The sequence below is a fragment of the Antechinus flavipes genome, chromosome 2 (genome assembly GCF_016432865.1).
Source record: "Antechinus flavipes isolate AdamAnt ecotype Samford, QLD, Australia chromosome 2, AdamAnt_v2, whole genome shotgun sequence".
Lineage (NCBI taxonomy): Eukaryota > Metazoa > Chordata > Mammalia > Dasyuromorphia > Dasyuridae > Antechinus > Antechinus flavipes.
This window is the reverse complement of record NC_067399.1, coordinates 87,301,594-87,324,000: the sequence shown is the minus strand read 5'-3', so window position 1 is coordinate 87,324,000 and position 22,407 is coordinate 87,301,594. Positions and strand designations below refer to the sequence as shown.

General features: G+C 31.8%; 1 protein-coding gene across 1 annotated transcript in view; it reads right to left on the bottom strand.

Annotated features, from left to right (window-relative positions):
• Nucleotides 1–22,407, bottom strand: part of MTA3 (metastasis associated 1 family member 3) — a 176,680-nt gene that overhangs the window by 143,521 nt on the left and 10,752 nt on the right. The gene's annotated exons all lie outside the window — the stretch shown is intronic.

Here is a 22,407-nt window from a genome sequence, read left to right as displayed (position 1 = left end):
AAACTATTTACATGTGTCCACGCTGAACCTTTATCATCATTAAGTGTCATATAGAAAGAAAGTCTAGGTGTGGTTCTATTATACCTTGATTTTAAAAAAGGGAAAGCGAAAAGAAAAGGAATATACTGAGGTATGGGGTAGTAAAGATGCAGAAATTTCACATAACTAGGCTGAACATCAGAAGCCTAAACAAACAAGAAGATAGGTTTTAAAAGTGGATAACATTTGAACTTTGCTTTCATCTGAACTGGTCAAAGAAAGGAAGAAAACACACATTAGTGCAGAAATATATATCACTGAACAGGAAAATTGCAAAGAAGAGATTTTTTTTTTTTAAGACATTAGAGAGTTGACTAAAGGAGAAATTAGCCCTAAACAAATAAAACTAAGGGTGTTCAAAAAATAAAAATTGAGGGATATCCAGAATTGGGGAAGGGGTGAATAAGTATGTAAATGGGATAGACTAGTATTATAAGAAAAGAAAGATGGAACAGTTCAGAGAAAAGTGAGATTTGTATGAACTGAGCCAAAATGAAGTGAGCAGAAACCGAAACAATTTATACAATGACAGTACTATAAAATCCTGCAATATGTGCATAGAGCTTGCTCATGATGATACATGCTACTCACTTCCTGACAGAGAAGTGAGGCACTCAAATACAAAATGAGATATATAAATATGTCAGGGAGTGTATATGCAGGTATATATTTATATGTGCATATACATATACTTATACACATATTTCACCCATGAGAGAAACATAGTACTATATCCAAAACTAATTATTAATTTGTAACTTGCCCATTTCCTTTCATTTTTGTTTAAACCCCAACTCCTAAAAGATCAGTCTCCAGAGGGGTTGGCTGAATGATGAGATTTGCTCCTAGACCCTATAGCATAAACTTGTTAATTGAATGAGCAGGATCCCACCCAATTTGGTAGACCTAATTTCTGTTTAAACAGAATCCAGTCAGGGTGAGCCTACCCTGGGGAAAGAATGCCTTTCAATGCCCTCCAATAGAGATGGGCAACCTAGCTCATGAAAGAGAACACTAGCTGGAGAGGGAGGTCCTGACAGAAATGGCTTCCCCACCCAGACTGGATTCTGTTTATGTAACAAAAATTAGGTATCTCCTTTAAATGCAGTTCTGCCCACCCAATTAATATGTACTTTGGTGGGTAGAAATTAATCTCATCATTTAGCCAAGCCCTCCTGAGACTGATCTTTTTAGAAGTTGGGTATTGAAACAAATAATAAACTAAATTAGTGCAATTAAAGGAAAACAATGGAGATGGAGATGAAAAAGGAATCATTGCCCAAAGTTTTTTGTAACATTCAATAAATATGGGCACTTTCCCCCAGTAGATAAATGACATAAAGAAATGAATAAGTAGTTCTCAAAAGAAGAATATAAGTAAAGAACTATATGGAAAAAATGTTCCAAATCATTAATAACAATATTGAAAATTTAAAAGTCCTCACCTGGAAACTGACTACATATAATTCTAGGAAAGTCAATTAAACTCTTTGTTTAACATGCACCACAGATTGACAAAAAAACAAATTGTTTGGGAGGAGGAGGTACTACTTATAGAGCTATAAATTAAAACAGCCTCTAATGAAAACAATTTGAAAATTAAATTGTGTATTATATTTGATCCAAAAGATATCACTACTAGGAATATATCCTAAAAAGGAAAAAAAAAAACCAGATGGGAAAAATAACATGTAGAAAGTATTTACATATCACTTTTTTTTTTCATGACAAAGCTTTGGAATAAAGGTGGACCCCCATCATTTAGAAAATGGCTGAAGAAATGATGACATGAGTATAACAGAATACTACTGCACCATAAGAAATTATAAAAATGTTAGATTGAGATGAACCTGAGATTTATATGAATTCATACATTAGAATAAAGTAAACAGAACCAGAAGGACAATTTACACAATCACCACAAACTTTTAAATGAAAACTTTTAAAAGCTTAAGAATTCTAATCAGTAGCATAATCAATTACAACTCCTAAAGATTATGTTGAAATATGTTTCATACTCCTTTGTAGGCAGGTGATAAACTGTAGAGAAAGGAAGGGACATATATTTTGAGATATAACCATTACAGTGTAAAATTCTGACAAGATAACTGGTAATAAAAATTAGATTTAATGTATATTCAAAGAAACAAGTATGTAGGACATTCATGTAAAATCTCATTTTCTGGCTTTTGTGTAAATGGAAATATTTGTGTTTGTTGATGACTTTCTAGTTCATAAGAAAAATTTTCCATTCATCTTATATCAAGATAATTTTTATATATTTTGTCAAATTCATATTATTTTAAAATAAAGGAGATCTAATACATCAATAATTTTTTTTAAATGTTCAAAGCTACTCTTAATCAGAAACGTTAAAATCTAACAACCCTGAAACATCATCCCATATCTATTAGGCTGGCAAAGATGCTACAAATTGAGCAGCTAGGTGGCGCAGTGGATAGAGCACCAGCCCTGAAATCAGGAAGACTGGAGTTCAAATTTGACCTCAGACATGTAATGTGTCCTAACTGTGTGACCCTAGGCAAGTCACTTAACACCAACTGCCTCAGCAAAAATAATAATAATAGCAAAAGATGCTAAAAATTGAAAACCATAGCTGGAGGGACTGTATGTAATAGTAAATAAGATAAACCTACTAATTCCCTGCTGAGAGAGCAACGAATTGGTTAATAGTAAGATACTGGATTACATTTTTTGATCAAGAGATTTCTACTACTAGGAATATATCCCAAGAATATTTGGCTAAAAAAGAGGCCAAATGGTGATTCTTAATAATAGCATTATATGTTACTATTAAAAGTTTGATGTAATTCAGAGTGAAGAAAATAGTCCTCATACAGTCCACTTCCCTCCCCCCCCAAAAAAAATGTAAATAAAGTCAACATCAAGAAATAAAAAACTCTGGCCAATATTCAAAGTTAAAGGAAGTATATCTCCTTTCTAGTAAAAAAGAAAATCATTAACTCTTTTGGAGAATTTAATAACTGTTCCTATATTTGAACAAAGTGTCTACTGTTAAAACAGTTTCTTTCAAATAAAAGTGTTTAAAAATTAATAGGAAACCTTAAGGTCATATCAAAATCCTCACTAAAATTCGATTCTTCTTGTCATTTTTAGGACATACTACTAATCCATTATAACATCAATGATATCCTTCAGAATTATCGAAGACAAGATAGTTCTGAGAAGAATAACAATGATAGTCAGATTCTAGTCCTCACCTGGAAACTGACTACATACAATTCTAGGAAAGTCAATTAAACTCTTTGTACCTTGGTTTCCCAACATTATATTTTAATTATAGCACCATCTGCTTCCTTTAATAAGAACAAATTAAAGTAAATATAAGAAAGAACTAAAGACTTGGATTCTAACTCTGGCTAGTCAGAGACCTTGGAGTAGGTTTACTTATTTTCACCTGGGCTCAGTTTCATCAAATGCAAAACTTGCAGAAAGGGGACTAAATGATTTCACAAGTCCCTTCAATCTCTAATATTCTAATTCTATAGTACTTTTCAAAGTATATTTCCAGAGTACAATGTCTAACCAGTACTTGCCTTTAATGATTTTTTAAAACTCCACATTTTTAGATTTCCAATTATGGTTTAATTATGGTGCTCATATAGTAACTAATAATTAGTATAACAACCAATTTTTAAAATAAATATCATTAAATACAAATATAAATATTTTTAAATAGCAGACCATCATTATTAATTATTCTTTGATTGTCTTAACAATTAAGAAGCAAATTACACTCATCAATATTTAAAAATGGTAGCACCATGCTAAGGCTATCAAACCACAAGTGATTTTATAGACTCAAATTGTTCCTCTCTGAGCAACCCATATGCCTCTGTCTCCAACAAAGTTTGTCATGAGAATAGCGTAAACCAGAAAAAAAAAAAAAGTTCCTCATAGGCAGGAGTCACTGTTATTATTACTGCTTCATTTTTTATAAAAAGCCTAGGAGCTATTTATACAATAAGCATTTGGTAAATATTACTTGGAAAAAAAACTTTTAAGTGTGAAGAAAAATAAGTTCTCTTTGAGACAAATCATTGGTCATATAGGAAATAGAGATAAATTTCTATTACAAAAAAAGGGAGGAGGTACAGGAAAAATTCCATGCATAAAACTTCTAATCAAGGACCCTATTCATCAACTGGAAGAAAAATGCCAATGTCATACATGCCTTGAGCTCTTCCTTCCACATAACAAAGAGTACATTAAATGTAGTTTGAATATTCGACAAGGAGAGAGTAGGTCAGCTTTACCATTCTTCCACTGAGTAACAGTTTTCAATTCCTACATAGCTAAAGTTTTCCAATCATATTCCCCCCTCTACTCTAAAATAAAAAAATTAAAAACCAAAGCTATCAAATAAAAATCTAAAACCTACATACCACCAAATGGAAGGAAAGGCTATAAAACTACAGAAAAATTTACAAATTGATTTGCTACTTATAGACATTGTTTTGTTATTTTAGCTGTTCCATGAATTGTGTTTAATTTTATATTAATTTATTTCAACAACCATTTACTAAGAGTCTACTGTGTAAGGAGCACTGTACTGTGCACTAAGTGGAGTTTAATTTAGAAAAGGACATGAGACACATGACTATAATACAAAGTACAATCGTTTATCTATGAAACACCCTATGTATTCCTAATATACTGTAAGCTTCTTGAAAGAAAGAAGGACCTAAGGAAAGTACCAAACTGCTTTGCAAAAAGTAGACATTCAAGACATTAATTAGTTCGCCAAAGTTATGCCAGCAAAGCCAGCTCTGCTACTTTACCAAGATGAGATGGCTTTGACTAAATGGCCTACTCCAATATCTTAAAAATAAGTCTGACCTAAATTAAATTAAGTTCAGGTGATGACTTTTTTTTTAATCACTCTAAGACATAAAGATCATCTAAAATGTGGAAGTTTTTCTATTTACCCAGTAAAAGCTCTCAGAAAAATAAAAACAGATTTCTTAAAATAAGCTTTTTTCCCCTTTCTTCCTTTTTTCCTTCTTTATTTCCTTCTTTCTTTTTTTGTTTTGGCATGCCATTTTAGTTTTCTCCAATAACACCATAACTTACTAGATGACAAGGACTTGGTTTTCTTCCTGTTTATTTTATTGTTCATTACCTGTAGTACCATATTGGCAGATACTCGATATTTGTTGAAGTAAATTTGATAAACCCACTGAATTTTATCATGATGGGATTTTAGCAGCAAACCAATAAAATCAATATTGTGCTACATAATATCACCAAAAGATAAAACATCCTTCTCTGACTAGTCTCAGGCCTTATATCTATCTTTAAAATATCTACTTTCCTCAATAAGAGTTGGATTCCTTTCAGCAAAAATCAACTCCCCCCCTTGCTGTTTTCAAAATAGCAGATGCCATATGCACTGGAAATCACTGGTTAGAATTTTCTTTTCTGAAAATTCCAGCTTGGCTTATTGACTGCTGTACTAAACAGACCAACCTATTTGTGATCAACATACAGATTCACAGGTGGCCAACCCATCCCTTGCTACAAGCAAGGCTATGCTAATGAATTTTAGAGAGAATTTAGTTCAATTCTCACTGGCACTGCAGTAAGAACAATCCACTAGCTTCAGATGGGTAATTCCACTTTGGGGCAGTACAAATTAAAAAGGTTTTTGGAGGGGTCTGATGCAATATAAACTTTCCTCATTTGTTATTTTAATCAAACTTTCTAATAAAAGTTAATAAAGTTACTAATGTAGGCATCAATCACTGGTTAAAAATTTTTTCATAGACAAAATGTTTTTTTTTAAGTACAACCAATTTATTTGTCTATCCCTAATTAAAAAAAAAAAAAACAACAACCAATTATAACAAAGATGACACATCAATGTTGGAAAGGTAATTGGAAGCCAGTGCTCTGTCTGTGCTGTGCCTTAACAATCCTCTCTTCTGCCCACCCTCCCACTTCCAGCATCATGCTAAGAACTCTAGGGGAGAGGAGAGGAAATGACAAACTTGTAAAGCCCTATGTACAACTCTAGGACTGGGCTGTATGGTGCTCCTAGCTCTCTCTCCTCCTACAGAGTCCCAGTTCAGACACATTTAGCCCACTCATTTTCTCCCATCACTGCTTCCTCTATGCTGTACATTCTCTTTCTCTCTTCCCAATAGTCCTCGCTCCTACTCACTCCCTGTCTTGAAGAGAATGAGGAAAGCATACCCTTCTTTACCAGATCCTCATAATGTAGCTTCAATTAAACTGAGAAAGTTAAAAGTTTGTCATCACTGTCCTCCAATCCATATCATCCTTTCATATCCCTTCCTCCTTTTTCTTATCACTGAGAAGGAAATTTCTTTCCCTCCCCCTCTCCCAAAACCAGGAAAATTTTGTTCCTGTAGTGGTCTCTTTCCCAATTTATTATCTTCCTTGATAGAAATAAAGCCATTCACAATGCTTTGGGAGGAAAAGGGATAGGCACAGAAATGCACTATTGTTGAAGCTGTGAATTGGTCCTACCATTCTGTAAAACAATTTGGAATTATGCTGAAGTCAAAAAATGTCCATATTGTTTAACCCAGAGAGCTCACTTGGGCATATACCCCAAAGGGGCAATGATTAAAAAGAGAGAAAGAAAGAAAATAAAGAAAAAAGAAAAACTCTAAATACACCAAAATATTTATAATAGTACTTTCTATAGTAGAAAAGAACCAAAGGGAGTAGAAAAGAACCAGGAAGGAGGTGGAGGAGAGCACAGATGTCTACTGAAGTGGTTGGGGAATTACATGTTCTTACATATGCATGTGTAATAAGGTATTACTATGTTGTAAGAAACAATAAATATGAAAAATATAGAGAAACACAGGAAAACACATAAATGAACAGATGTAAAGTGATCAGAAACAAACAAAAAAAACCTAATATATATTTGACAATGACAACACAAACAGAAATAAAAGATCAAAATAACACCTAAATATTGCATAATTATAACAAAGTTTCTCCCTGAAGATATGAAAAAATGCACTTTATTCCTTCCTTTGTATAAGTGAAAGAATATCAATGTGGAACTCTGCACCTCCTCTTTATTATTCTATATAACAAAGAATGGTTCTCTCCAGATAGGAGCAGGGGAAAAGATATATTTTGAAATGAAGTTACTATAAAAATTTCTTTTAAAAAATTTTCAAGCTCATATAAAATCTACCTTAAGAGTGTCCATTTAACAGTCTAGAGGTCAAGAAAATTAATAGTTAAGGCAATCTGTCATTTAATATGCATTATTCAATTACTGGGAGAAAAAACTGATACAGAAAGTTTCTTGAGAAAATTTTTTAAAAGGAGAATTGGGTGGTCTCAGAAGATGTACTATATTCGAGTTATAATAGCTTGCAGATCTCTTCTCCAATATAAACATATTTCTTAAATTGATTACAATATTCTCTCTCCTGGATAGTACTAGAGACACTTGAAACTAGTACTAGAGACAACTGAAAAAATCTTACCTGTTGTAAAAATCTTAAAGCCTGACATTTTCTTTTATGACATCAGTACCTTGAATATTATAACTGAGCTGATTATAGCATTTTCTTTATTATATTTTAGACCAACTTCTCTCTGATACAAAAACCCTAGTTCCTTAAGGAGATTTTGGGAGAAACAAACTCTTTTGAGACTGGAACATTCCACAGTCAAATCAAGAGCTTGTTCACAAATCCTTTCTTAGGATAAGTGGTCTTTCCACAGATGAAAAATCACATATATTTCAGATGAGAGGTTCTTAACTTCTAAGGATTCCTTTTGTCAATCTGGTGAAACTTATAGATATCTTCTCAGAATAGTGTTTTTAAGAATATAAAATAATGAGATAGGACATCAATTACAATGAAATATACTTATCAATGGGGGAAAAGGGGAAATTCACGGATTGTATTGGAAGTAGCTCTGTGACTCTGAACTCAGGAGCAAGGTGGATGGTAATACTTTCAGCATCTAACCTAGTCTGAAAACTGCAGTGGAATAACCCCAGCAGGAATCCCATTTCAACAGAAATACTGCAGTTCTCTCACTTTGAACCTGCAGAGTTTTACAAGAGGCTGTTAGTAGTTGACTCCAGCAATCATATCCTGGAATTTCCAGACAGGAGTGTTTTCAAACCTAAATCCAACTTAGGAAATTGTAAAGTTCAGACCATAATGTCAGTGATCAGATTTTGCGCTGGTAATGATTATTTTTAGAGCCAGAACTTGGAGAGAACAGACAAGAATGTCAGTGAGCAGGTACTTTAGAAAGCACATAAAGCTTGCAGGTTTTTACCATGAATTCTACATGAGATCCTAAGAAGAAAAAGGATTTGAGTTAGATAAAAGCTCAGCTGAGACATTATCCCAGTACTGAGCAAAGTCTGTCCATATCATTAATCTTGAAGTCAGAAGGTATACTGGAAGAGTTAACAAACAAAAAGAATTCCATCATAAGAGCCACTATGATAACAGAGATGCCTTAGAAATAAACACAGAAGAAAATAACTCTAAAATGTATACAAAAGACTAAAAAAAAAAATAATACTTGGTCACAAATTTAGCTAAAATTCCTAGAAGACATGAAAAAGGATTTTTTTTTGGTAAAAGCTTAAAAATTATATTAAAAAATAAGTGAAAGGGCTAGAGGGAAAAATTGAACATGGGGGGAGGGGGGATTTGGAAAGAGAATTAATGGTTTGGAACAGAATATGTGAAACCTTGCTCAAGCAACAGATTCCTTAAAAATTATAATTGACCAAATTATAATGATGCCATGAATCAGAAATATGAAAACAAAGGGAAAAAAAAAGACTAAATGTTAGCTATCTCAGAGCAAAAACAAACATGAATCACTGGAATACCTGAAAGCCATGAACAAAAAGAATCTAGAAACCATCTTTCAGAAAATCATAATAGGAAACTAACTAGATTTCTAGAACTGAAGGCAATGGAGAAATAAATCTACCTGTCACTTTAAAAAAAACTCAGTTTAACTTCATAAACACATTCAGTTTCCGAGCTGAAAAATAAATGCTAAAAGCAGGCAGAAAGATGATATTCAAGGAGCCTGTCAAGATCATACAAGTTTTAGTAGTCACTACCATAAAGGAGTGGAAAGTTTGGAAGATAATATTCCAGAAGACAAAGGATAGAGGCTTACAATTATTTTAACCAGAAAAACTGAATCTAATTACAGAGGATATGAGGGAGGGAGAAATGGATATAGAGGACTTCCAAAAAGGAAAAGCCCAGAATGAGTAGTAATTTTGAAATGCAAACACAAGAATCAAGAAAACATAAAAAGTAAATATGACCAAATAAGCATAATGAATTAAATAAGTATTCTAAAAAGAGAAGGTGATAGAACTACAAAATTAATTTAGTCCGAAAGCCTAGGAATGCTTCTCTCATGTTTTGATAACTCAAAAAAAGAAAAGAAAAGAAAAGAAAAGAAATGGGATGCAAAGGGCAAGGAATAAAAGATGTAGAAAGGAAAGGAGAAGAAAAAAGAAACCATCTCAGTCAATTGGGTTTCAAAAGTAGAAGTCTATACAGATAGGAAAAGGTGGGGATAGATGGCCAAAGAAGGGGAAAATATACACTGCTGGATACAGAAATGTGCAAAGGAGAAACAGAAAAAAGGACTAAAGATTAGTCTTAAACAAAAAAACAAAGAAAGGGTGTAAAAAAGTAGGAAAAGTATAAGAGCACAGTATGGGGAAAAATACAAAATTAATACTTAAAACTAAATAGAATGAACTTACCTATGAAACAGGAAAGGATAATAGAATGGATAAGAAAAAACTCAATCATATGTTGTTTATTTTTAAAAAATACTTTAAAATATTTAGGAATCTATTTGCCAAGAGAAAATAGAAACTTTATGAGCAAAACTGCAAAACACTTTCCACACAAATTAAGTCTGATCTAACCAACTGGAAAAAATATTAAATCATCTTGGATTGGGCGAGCAAATATAATAAAGATGACAATACTATCTAAACTAATCTATTTATTTAGTGCTACACAATCAGACTCCCAAAAAACTATTTTAATGACCTAGAAAAAATAACAACAAAGTTCATACGGAAAAACAAAAGGTCAAGAATTTCAAGGGAATTAATGAAAAAAAAAAAATCAAATGAAGGTGGCCTAGCTATACCAGATCTAAAATTATATTATAAAGCAGTGGCTACCAAAACCATTTGGTATTGGCTAAGAAATAGACTAGTTGATCAATGGAACAGGTTAGGTTCAAAGGACAAAACGGCCAATAACTTTTATAATCTAGTGTTTGACAAACCCAAAGACCCCAGTTTTGGGGATAAGAACTCAGTATTTGACAAAAATTGCTGGGAAAATTGGAATTTAGTATAGCAGAAACTAGACATTGACCCACACTTAACACTGTACACCACAATAAAGTCAAAATAGGTTCATGACCTAGGCATAAAGAATGAGATTATAAATAAATTGGAAGCACATAGGATAGTTTACTTCTCAGACCTGTGGAAGAGGAAGGAATTTATGACCAAAGAAGAACTAGAGATCATTACTGATTATAAAATAGAAAATTCTGATTATATCAAATTGAAAAGTTTCTATACAAACAAAACAAATGCAGACAAGATTAGAAGGAAAGCAATAAACTGAGAAAACATGTTTACAGTTAAAGGTTCTGATAAAGGCCTCATTTCCAAAATACCTAGAGAATTGACTCTAATTTATAAGAAATCAAGCCATTCTCCAGTTGATAAATAGTCAAAGGATATGAACAGACAATTCTCAGATGAAGAAATTGAAACTATTTCTAGCCATATGAAAAGACGCTCCAAGCCATCATTAATCAGAGAACTGCAAAGTAAGCCAACTCTGAGATACCACTACTCACCGTCATATTGGCTAGAATGACAGGGAAAGATAATGCAGAATGTTGGAGGGGATGTGGGAAAACAGGAACACTAATACATTGTTGGTGGAATTGTGAACACATTCAGCCATTCTGGAGAGCAATTTGGAATTATGCTCAAAAAGTTGTCAAACTGTGCAAACCCTTTGATCCAGCAGTGCAACTACTGGGCTTATACCCCAAAGAGATACTAAAGAAAGGAAAGGGACCTGTATGTGCCAAAATGTTTGTGGCAGCCCTTGTTTGTAGTGGCTAGAAACTGGAAAATGAGTGGATGCCCATCAATTGGAGAATGGGTGAGTAAATTGTGGTATATGAATGTTATGGAATATTATTGTTCTGTAAGAAATGACCAGCAGGATGAATGCAGAGAAGACTGGCAAGACTTACATGAACTGATGCTAAGTGAAATGAGCAGAACCAGGAGATCATTATATACCTCAACAACGATACTGTATGAGGATGTATTCTGATGGAAGTGGATTTCTTCGACAAAGAGATCTAACTCAGTTTCAATTGCTCAATGATGGACAGAAGCAGCTACACCCAAAGAAAGAACATTGGGAAATGAATGTAAACTGTTTGCATTTTTGTTTTTCTTCCCGGGTTATTTTTACCTTCTGAATCCAATTCTTCCTGTGCAACAAGAGAACTGTTCAGTTCTGCACACATATATTGTACCTAGGATATACTGTGCAATATTTAACATGCATAGGATTGTTTGCCATCTGGGGGAAGAGGGAGAGGGAGGGAAGGGAAAAGTCAGAACAGAAGTGAGTGCAAAGGATAATGTTGTAAAAAAATTATCCAGGCATGAGTTCTGTCAATAAAAAGTTATAATTATGAAAAATTTTTTTAAAAATTTAAAAAAAATACTTGACACAGAAAGAAGTATACCAAGTGAACTTTTTATATGTTATACATTTAAATAATTGCAATAAAAGAAAAAGAACAAATCACCAAATAAGGGCCAAAGTAAAAATGGTTTTTGCTGAATTTTTTTTTAAATGCTGAAGTTACAATCATAAAAGAACAGCCAAAATATATTTAATTATGAAATAAACAAGAAAAACACATTTTGTTTAAAGTCCCATAAAAAATGAACTGACTAAATGAATATGTTAAACATATTGATTATATTACCAAATGGCCTAGCATCTAACTACTTAAATGAAAACTTAAATGCATTAAAGTGAGACAGACAATAAAAATATAATATTAGAGGATCTCAATTTATTCCTGAGACCTAAACAAATAAATGAGCCTCACAATATGAGAAAAAAGGAAGCGAAAAACCAAGACCTGACCAGAATAGAACAGAAAAGATAAATACAAGCCTCTGGAGATTACTGAATAGAAATAAAATAAATATATAATATTTAACACACACACATGCATATATATGGAATGTATTTATCAGCTATATACAGTACATTCACAAAAAGTGACCATGTATTATGACATTAAGAACCTCAACAACAAATATAGAAAATTAGAAATTTCAAATGTATTTTTACATACCACAGAGTGATAAAAATTTTAAAAATTAATAAAAATATTAAATAAAAGGTCACTGATGAAACATTTTAAAATTTTTTGAATACTAAGTAACTTAATCCTAAAGAATGTGTGGGTCAAATAATAATCATTTCATCACAGATGAAAGAACATATCAAAATTTGGGGGATGCAGCCAAAGATATGCTTAACAGAAAATCATCCAATGCAATATTTAAACAAAAATTTCTATCTCTAAACGCTTTCATCAATAAAAGAAAGAACAGATGAACAAATTAGGCATGCAATTTAAAAACCTAGAAAAACAATATTTTTTTTAAAAACCCAACTATACACTGAAATAGAAATCCTGAAAATCAAATCAAATAGTAACAAAATTAAAAACAAAAAAAACCCAAATCATTTAATAAAACAACTAGATTTTTTTAAATAAAGAAAATAGATAAAGCGTTTTTTTTTTTTAAAGGGGAGAGAGATTACCAGTATCCAAATGAAAAAAGGTAAATTCACAACTAAGGAAACATAAAATAAATTATTATGATAGAACTATTTCACCTAATTTTATCTCCCTCCTCCCCCATTAGCCAATTAAATGAAAACAGAGAAATATTTACAAAAATGTAAAATTCCCAGATTAATAGAGTAAGAAATAGAAGACTTACATAAACTCAGTGTAAGAAAAAGAAATTGAATAAGACATAGATTCCCAAAGGAATGGGGGAGGAAATCTCGAGCATAAGATTAATTTACAAGAAAATTTTATCAAACATTTAAAGAACAATTAATTCCAATATGACTAAAGCTTATGAAAATCAAATAAGAAAAGAAGGGGTCCGATCAAATACTTCCTGTAATACAAATATGATATTGATATCTAAATATCAGTAAGAAACAATCAGAAAGAAAATCATAGACTGAGATAACCTCTAATGGATATTGATGCAAAAGTTTTAAATAAAATGTCAACAAGAAGACTACAGCAACATATTACAAAGTTAATATACTCTGACCAGACTAAATTTATATGGGAAAGAGGACTGATTTGTAAGAAGATTGTAAACATAGCTAGTGATATTAATAAGAAAAATTAAAACCCCATGATTAAAATGCAGAAAAGGTTTTTTAACGAGATAAATCTATTCCTATTAAACATCAACCCCAGAAAGTATAAAAATAAGTGGATCTTTTCTAATTATGAAAAGTGTTATCTATATAAAACCAAAAGCAAACATTATCTGTAATGAGAATAAACTCAAAGCCTTTCCAATAAGAATAGAGCTAAAGCAAATATTTCCCTTATTACCATTATTGTTCAATATAATACTAATATTGTTAACTATGGCAATAATACAAGAATGAAGGGAAAAGTCCAGGCAAAGAGAAAATAAAAGTACCAGTTTTGCAGGTAATATGATGGTTTACTTATTTAGAGTACCCTAGAGAGTCAACTAAAAACTACCTGAAACAATTAACAACTTCAGCAATGTTACAGGATATACAGTAATTCCATGTAAATGATCAGCATGTTTACATAAAACAAAAAAAATATAAAATAGCAACATATAGAAAGAGAAATTTCACTAAAAATATCTACAGAAAATATAAACTATTTAGGGGATTACTTGCACACAGAAACCACATGAAAAATATAAAACCCTCTCCTTGCACAATTAAAGATGTAAATGATCAGAGAAATGTTAATTATTCAACAACTTAAATATACAATAAAAATATCAATCCTTTCTAAATTAATTTACTTATTCAGTGCCTTATTATTATACGATAGCATAGAAAAGTAGCAAAATGCATCTAGAGAAACTCAAGAAAGTCAAGAATATCAAGAAAATTAGGGGAAAAGTGGGAAGGAAGGGGGATTACCAGTTCCATATTTCAAACTATATTACAAAACAGTCATCATAAACACATTTTGGAACTAGTAGGAAATAAAGAGGTTTATTACTCAAAAAAGATTAATTATACTAAATACAAAAGGAAACACAAACACAGTAGCCTACTATCTGATGTACCCAAAGATCCCATCTATTGGATCAAGAACTTAAGATTCAACAAAATCTGTTCAGAAAACTGAAAAGTTGTCTGACAGAAGTGTGTATTAACCAATATTCATATCATATCCCATCCAAGGTAAATTCCTAGGTATATGATTTAGACATAAAGAATTATCTCATATATAAATTAGAGGACCATGAAATAACTTGTCAGATTTCTTGCTGAAACAAGAAATAGAGAAGACAACAGAAGATAAAATAGACAATCTGGTTACAAATAAAAGCAATGTAACTAAAATTAGAGAAGTAGGCAAATGGGAGAAAAATCTTTGCAACAAGGGTCTGAAACATTTTTCATTCCTAACACATATAAGAATTTGATTAAAGTTTATAAGAATAAGGAATCAAGTTACTGAACACCATATGAAAAAACCTAAATCATTATTAGGAAGGTTGATACAGTCACTTTAAAAAAATAAGTGTTTTGTCAAAAATATCACACATTAAGAGAATCACCTAAACTTGTGTCATAATTTTTTATATTCAAATGAATTAATTTTAGTGAATAAAATCTAATAATTCACTGTCTCAATTTAGATTTTGTTCATTTTTGCCACCACCACCCCGAATTGGTTATAATAGTATGTAATTAAATCTTTTCATATTTTTATTACATTTTTTATAATGATGTTTCCAGATTTTTTTGTATTTCTCATGATCAGTAGTTTTTAGCATAATCATAGTATTCCACTAAAATGGCATAATTTAATTTTTTTAAATGAGCAAAAATAAGCCTTCTCTCTCTTCATACCTCACCTCATTAAAAAAGAAAGAAAAACATGATTCCTTTTAGAAATATCTATAGTAAAGCAGAACAACAAATTGGCATAGTTCAACGAATGTATGTCTCAGTTTACATTCTAAGTCTTCACTTCTGCATCAGGAGACAGGTAACATTGAGTCCCTTGGAAGGGACTGTGTTGGTCCAAATCCCCTGGAATTGTGTTGGTCATTATGCTAATCAAAAGTCCCACTCTTTCCCAGTTTGTCTTTATAATAATGTAAGTGTACAAATTGCTCTCATAGTTTTGGTAATTTTCCTTTGCATCAATTCATATAAGTCTTCCAAATTTTCCCCAAAATCATTTCTTATAGCACGATAGTATTCTATCATATTTTATGTCCCTTAATATATTCATCCATTTTCTAAGATATGTACTGTTTTACAAACTAGCAAAAACAATGATAAAATGCTCCAAATCATTATGAGAAATATCATTATGAGAAATTTATAAAACTCTTGAGACATTAACTCACATCTAACAAACTGGCTGAAATATAGACAATATTAAAGAGAATATGGGAAGGTTTAAGACACACTTGATCTGGTCCAACTCTCCTGGGAAATAATTTGAAATTACACACAAAAAAATTATTAAGTTACTACTACTATCACTTAACCTGGAAATACCAGTACTGGTTAAAACTTAAAGTCAGACTGAAAGATCCCATGTATACCAAAATATTTCTAATACCATGTTTTTATTGTAGAAAGAAACCAAAAATAAATTAGGTATCCATAGACTAAGGCATGCCTAAACAAATTATAATCTATGACTGAAATGAAATGTTACTGTGCTATGAAAAATGGCAAATGAAGGAATTTCAGAAAATCATCCCAAGACTTAGAAGATATAGAATAAAAATAAAAGTAATATGCATAATGAATATAGTAATATAAACAAAAACATTAAGAACTACTTGGACTGTGATTAAATTCAATGATCAATCTTGATTTCAGAAAACAGATGATAAAACATTCCGCTCTCTTTCTAGAGAAAGAAGAATAAATATGGATACAAAAGGTAACAGAGCCTAAAGCTGAAAGGAACTCAAAGGCCATTTAGTGCAAGCCCTTCCTTTTAAAGATGACAAAAGTGAGATTCAAGGAAATGGTTAAGAAACTAAATCAACAACCAACCACTTGGTAAATGCCAGGTACTATGCTAAGTACTAAGGACACAAAGAAAACACTACCCTTAAAGAGCTTATATTCTACTGAGGGAAACAAAATCTGTAAACATAATTGCTGAGTATATGGAAGAAAATATTAACAGATGACAGGAGCACATGGAGGCATAAGAAAAGACTCCAGAAAGATGAAAGACATGGGGAATCTCACAGTTGGAAGTTAGAAGGGAGAGCATTTTTAAAAGCTTTTTTATTTTTAAAACATATGTATAGATAATTTTTCAACATCAACCCTTGCATAGCCTTGTGTTTCAGATTTGCCCTTCATCCCTCTATCCCCTCACCTAGATGGCAAGCAATTAAATATGTTATACATGTTAAAATGCATGTTAAATCCAGTATGTGTAAACTTTTTTTTTTTACAATTCTCTTGTTGCACAAGAAAAATCCAATAAAAAAGGAAAAAAATGAGTAACAAAACAAAATTCAAGCAAACAACATCAAAAAGAGTGAGAATGTTATGTTGTGAGCCACACTCAGTTCCCATAGTCCTCTTTCTGGGTGTAGATGGCTCCCTTCATTATAAGATCATTGGAACTAGCATCAATCATCTCATTGCTGGATAGAATCACGTTCATCAGAATAGAACGTCATACAATATTGATGTTGCCATGTACAATGATCTCCTGGTTCTGCTCATTTCACTTTGCATCACTTCATGTAAGTCTTTTCAAGCCTCTCTAAAATCATCTTCTTGATTGTTTCTTATAGAACAATAATATTCCATAACATTCATATACCATAACTTATTCAGCCATTCTCCAACTGATGGGCATCCAATCAGTTTCCAGTTTTTTGCCACTACAAAAAGGGCTGCCACAGACATTTTTGCACATGTGGGTCCCTTTCCCTCCTTTAAGATCTCTTTGAGATATAAGCCTAGTAGAAACACTGCTGGATCAAAAGATATGCAGTTTGATCACTTTTTGAGCATAGTTCTAAAATGCTCTACAGAATGACTGGATCCGTTCACAATTCCACCAACAATGTATTAGCGTCCCAGTTTTCCCACATCCCTTCCAACATTTGTCATTATTTTTTTTTCCTGTCATCTTAGCCAATGTCAGAGGTGCGTAGTGGTATCTCAAAGTTGTCTTAATTTGCATTTCTCTGATCAATAGTGATTAGAGCATCTTTTCATATGATTAGAAATTGTTTTAATTTCTTCATCTGAAAATTATCTGTTCATATCCTTTGACCATTTGGAGAATAGCTTGAATTCTTATAAATTTGAGTCAATTCTCTATATATTTTAGAAATGAGGCCTTTATCAGAACCCTTAAATGTAAAAATGTTTCCCCAATTTATTACTAGAAGGGAGAGCATTTTAAGAATAGGTTCATAAAAATCAATGCAAACAGCATGATAGAAGTTAGATTCAAGAAACAGCATCTAGAACAATATGGTTAGATCACAGAGTATGTAAAGGAAATAATATGTTAAAAAATGGAAAAAATAGAAAGGATCCAGGTTGCTAAGAGTTTTAATGCCATCAGAGTTCATCCTTGATTTTGATATGCTAAGTTAGTGAAATTATTTAAGTAAAGGAATGACATGATCAGGCTAACATTTTAGAAATCACTTTGTCATATGAGTGAAAGAATGCATTAATATAAGATGAAATGTCATACAGGGAGTCAAACTAAAAGGATGTTACAATAGTTCAGGTGTGAGTGATGGGGGCTTGAACTAGAGTGGTAGCTATATGACTAAAGAGAAGACTCAGGTATGAGGTATTATAAAGTTGGCAACTGACTAGATATACAGAGTGAGTGAGCAATCAAGGATGACACTAATATTACAAACCTGGATGACCAGAATGATGATACCTTTGAAAGCAATGGAAGTTAGGAAGAGGGTTTGGATAAGAAGATGAATTATTTTGGATACATTAAAGTTGAGATTCCTGCAGGACTTCTAATTTGAAAGATATAAAAAAACTAAATGATGCTGGGTGACTGGAGCTTAGCAAAAATTTGAGGTTTGATGTCTGTATGAATAAAACTGTGAATCATCAGTATCAAGATGATCACTGAACCCATGAGAGCTGATGTGATCACTAAGTGATAGAATAAAGACAGAAAAAAAATGACCCAAAACAGATCTTTGAAGGACTAATAATTAATAGCCACAATACAAATGAAGAACCAGCAAAAGAATTATAGGGCCTGCCTCTATCACTATGTTGCTTGGTTTGCTTAACTGTATCTGTTATAAGAGATGTTTGGTTCTATTAGATTGTGTGGTGGTACATTGGGAAATGACCATGGTTTAAAAAAAAAAAGTCTTCGGTAAAAAAAATTGTCATTAAAGAAAAAAAGTCATTGATAACCACTAAAGATTGATTTCAACCAAGCAGTAGCAATGAATGTTGAATAGTATGAGACTGGGAAAAGCAAGTTGTGAGGAAATGAAGGCAAACAGTCAGGCAACTTTAGTAACATCTGAGAAACTTATGGACAATAAGTTTTTAAATGCAACAAAAAAATCTGACCAGGATCAGAGATGCTTGAAGTGACTGTCAATGTTACATTAAATTAACTTATTGTCCTAGTACTCCTCTTTTAAAACCCTATTACATTCAAAATCTTATATTTTGTAGCATTTTACAAAACTAGTTTTCAGTGCTCTTTCATATGCATTTGATCCTTACTCTAACCCAAGAAGTAGTTAGGACAACTTGTGTTATCTCTGTTTTACATATGAGGAAATCAGAAATTGTGAGTAGCAGTACATCATGGAAGCACTATTGGAAAGTAGTTAATCTGGAGGGGAGAAAACTGGGGAATTTTGGAGAACTGCAAAAGAAAAAGTCAATAATGTCATATTTTTGCCAAGAAATATCTGATAATAGCTTAAGCAACAAGTAGCAGTAAGACAAGCACAGTTATTGTTAGTAGAATTGTGTACTGTTGTAACTTTATTGGAAAGGAATTTGGAATTATGAAAAGAAAATAACTAAATGCCCATACTCTTTGACCAAGATATTCCACTGATACACACACACCAAGGAAGTCAATGACAGAAGAGAAGGCCCAAAAATATACTAACATATTCATTGAAGCAAGCAATGGCAAACAAAATAAATGCCCAGCAGACAGGGAAAAATTCAATAAATGGCAATATAAGAATGTAATGGACTTTTATGTGTTATGAACATGATAAATTTTTAAAAAGCATGAGAGGACTTATTTGAATAAAGGAATGAAAAGTAAAATAAATAGAATCAGGAAAATATACATGCCTTCAACAATGGAAATGCAAGTAATAACAAAACAATTGAAACTGAATTCTATGAAATTATTTTAATAAACCAAGCCTCAAAGAAGAGATTTTAAAAGCTACTTTCTCCTCTTTCTTGGCAAAAGACAGGCAGTTTCCAGGAAGAAAAAGGTGATAATATTAATCCACTCAGCCATGTTCAGAAGAATATTGTATTCCTTTCAAGAAGTCACGCTTAAGGAAGGTATACATGTATACTCTACATGGTAAAAGTCCTTGAGTGTCCTGCCATATGAGAATGGGCTGAAGGAAAATAGGGATGTGCTTGAAGAATAGAAAACATGGAAGCAAAAAGGCAACCAAAACAACTGCCCTGAAGTATTTAAAGAACTTTCTCTTTGAAGACAGATAAGACTGGTTCTATCTAGAAACGTTTTTCCTTTTTTCCTTTTCCCAAAGGAAAGCAACTGAAAGCAATGAGTAGAAATTTCAGAGAAGGAAATGTAGACTTAATATAAAGAAAAATTTATGGATAGTTAAAGCTATCCAAACTGGAGTGAGTTGCCTCAGGAGTTGGGAGGAAGGGATTCATTGAAGATCTCCAAAGTAAAGAAAGACTAGATCACTTGTCAAGTAAATTGTAGATCACTTGTAAACTTTATCAAATATGGGTGGGACTAGTAAGCTACAAGAACCTTTTAAAATGTAAAATTCTATGCTTTTAAAATTTAATCCTTTTAAATTTGGTTTTCCTTTCCAATCTTTTAAGATATGTTTTTGGATACCAGTTCTATGATTCAGTGTATTAGCTATCCATCCCAGCTTTGTGGAATTAGTAGACTTGATAAGCATGATATTGATGTCTTTATTCAAGTTATTAATAATAATTTTCAACAAAATAGAACCAAGGACAAATTACAAAATCATTCCACTAGAAACCTACCTTCTAGTTGGCATATATTCATTACAAACCATGAATCCAGAGGACTAAAGATGAAATACACTACCTACCTTTTAATAGGGATGTGGTAAACTCAAAACATAGTCAATAGGGAAATTTTCTTGACTAGATATATTTATTATGAACTTTTTTTTTTTTTTACTGTTTGCAAGGGATACTTGATAGCAAAAGGAAATAATGATTTCTTACAAAAATGAATGAATATACATACATATACATTTATATGTATATGTATATGCCTCTCACACATACATATATACACATGCACAAACAAGATCCACAGACCTAATATGTGTATACGTGTATTCCCACACATACACACATGCATACTTGTACATATGCACACATACACAGAGAGATGCATATACAACACACACATAGTTGAACTAATCAATATCTTTTAGCTCTGGTCATTGAACAATCAGTTCTAAATTCATCTAAGTCTATTAGCTTCCTATTTACAAATATATTTACTACATACAAATGTCCATGGATTATGAAACAGTCAAAAAAATGTTAGAAATGAAAGGAACTGAAAGACTGCTAACTAATGTGATAACTAAGGAAAGCTGACCCTGAACAAGATCACAGGAGTAGTAAGAAACAGGCAGATTTAAGTCCAAGTCTTCTGACTGTAAGCCTGGTGTTTTTCCTCTTTTTAACAATCTTCAAAATCATAATGGATACTATAAAGCTAATAAAATTGACAGTAACAAAGGCAACATAATATAGTAGACTTCAACATATAAGAATCAGAAGACCTGAGTTGTGATTCTGACTCCAATACTTAACAATAGCTATGTGACTATACATAGACTACTCCACAAGTCTTAGTTTCTTCTTCTGAAAATGGAGATAATCTTTATACCACCTACCTCACTCACACAGCTGTTGCAGATATGGTTATTTTTAAACTTATCAATTCTATATAAATGTAAGTTCTCATTTATTAACCTACTGGTCACAGTGAAACTGTTAAGAAATTAGTCTATAAGACACCAAATCCTTGTATAGAATAGACCCAATATTACTCAATTTACAAGACTTCAGAGTTCCAAAGATTAAGATCATCATTATACTATCATCCTAAACAAAGCCTTTCATATATTTCGTACAATTAACAGACTTAGGGAGGATTTTGAATACTAGCATTTTGATTGTATATGGAGTTTATATATTTTAAAAGAAATAGAAATGGAAAGATATATTTCAAAGTTGCTGACAAAAAAATTAAATAAAAAAATGGAGAACACAAATATGATGAAATAGAGAACATAAGTATGATGAAGAAGTACATTCCCAATAAAAATAGAAAGAATACCAGATTATTAGCATGAAATCTTGAGTCTGAATCTCAATTCTATCACTTAAAATGTGTGCAACTAAGTACATCAGTTACCACTTGGGGTTCCAGTTTTCTCATATTAAACTAAAGGAGTTAGTCTAGAAAACTGATCTCTAAAATTCCTTACGATATAACAATGCTTTATGTTAAAAGTTTTCCATTTCCATGATTTTCACTTATAACTACTGCACATTTTAACAAAGTAGTTCAAATAAAAGGAATTTTTAAAATCCCTAAAATATTAAGTACCCCTCTCCTCAAAAGAAAACTTTTCCATATAAAAATCAATTTCATAATTTTAATCCAGTACATTAAACTCACAAAAGTAGATAGTCA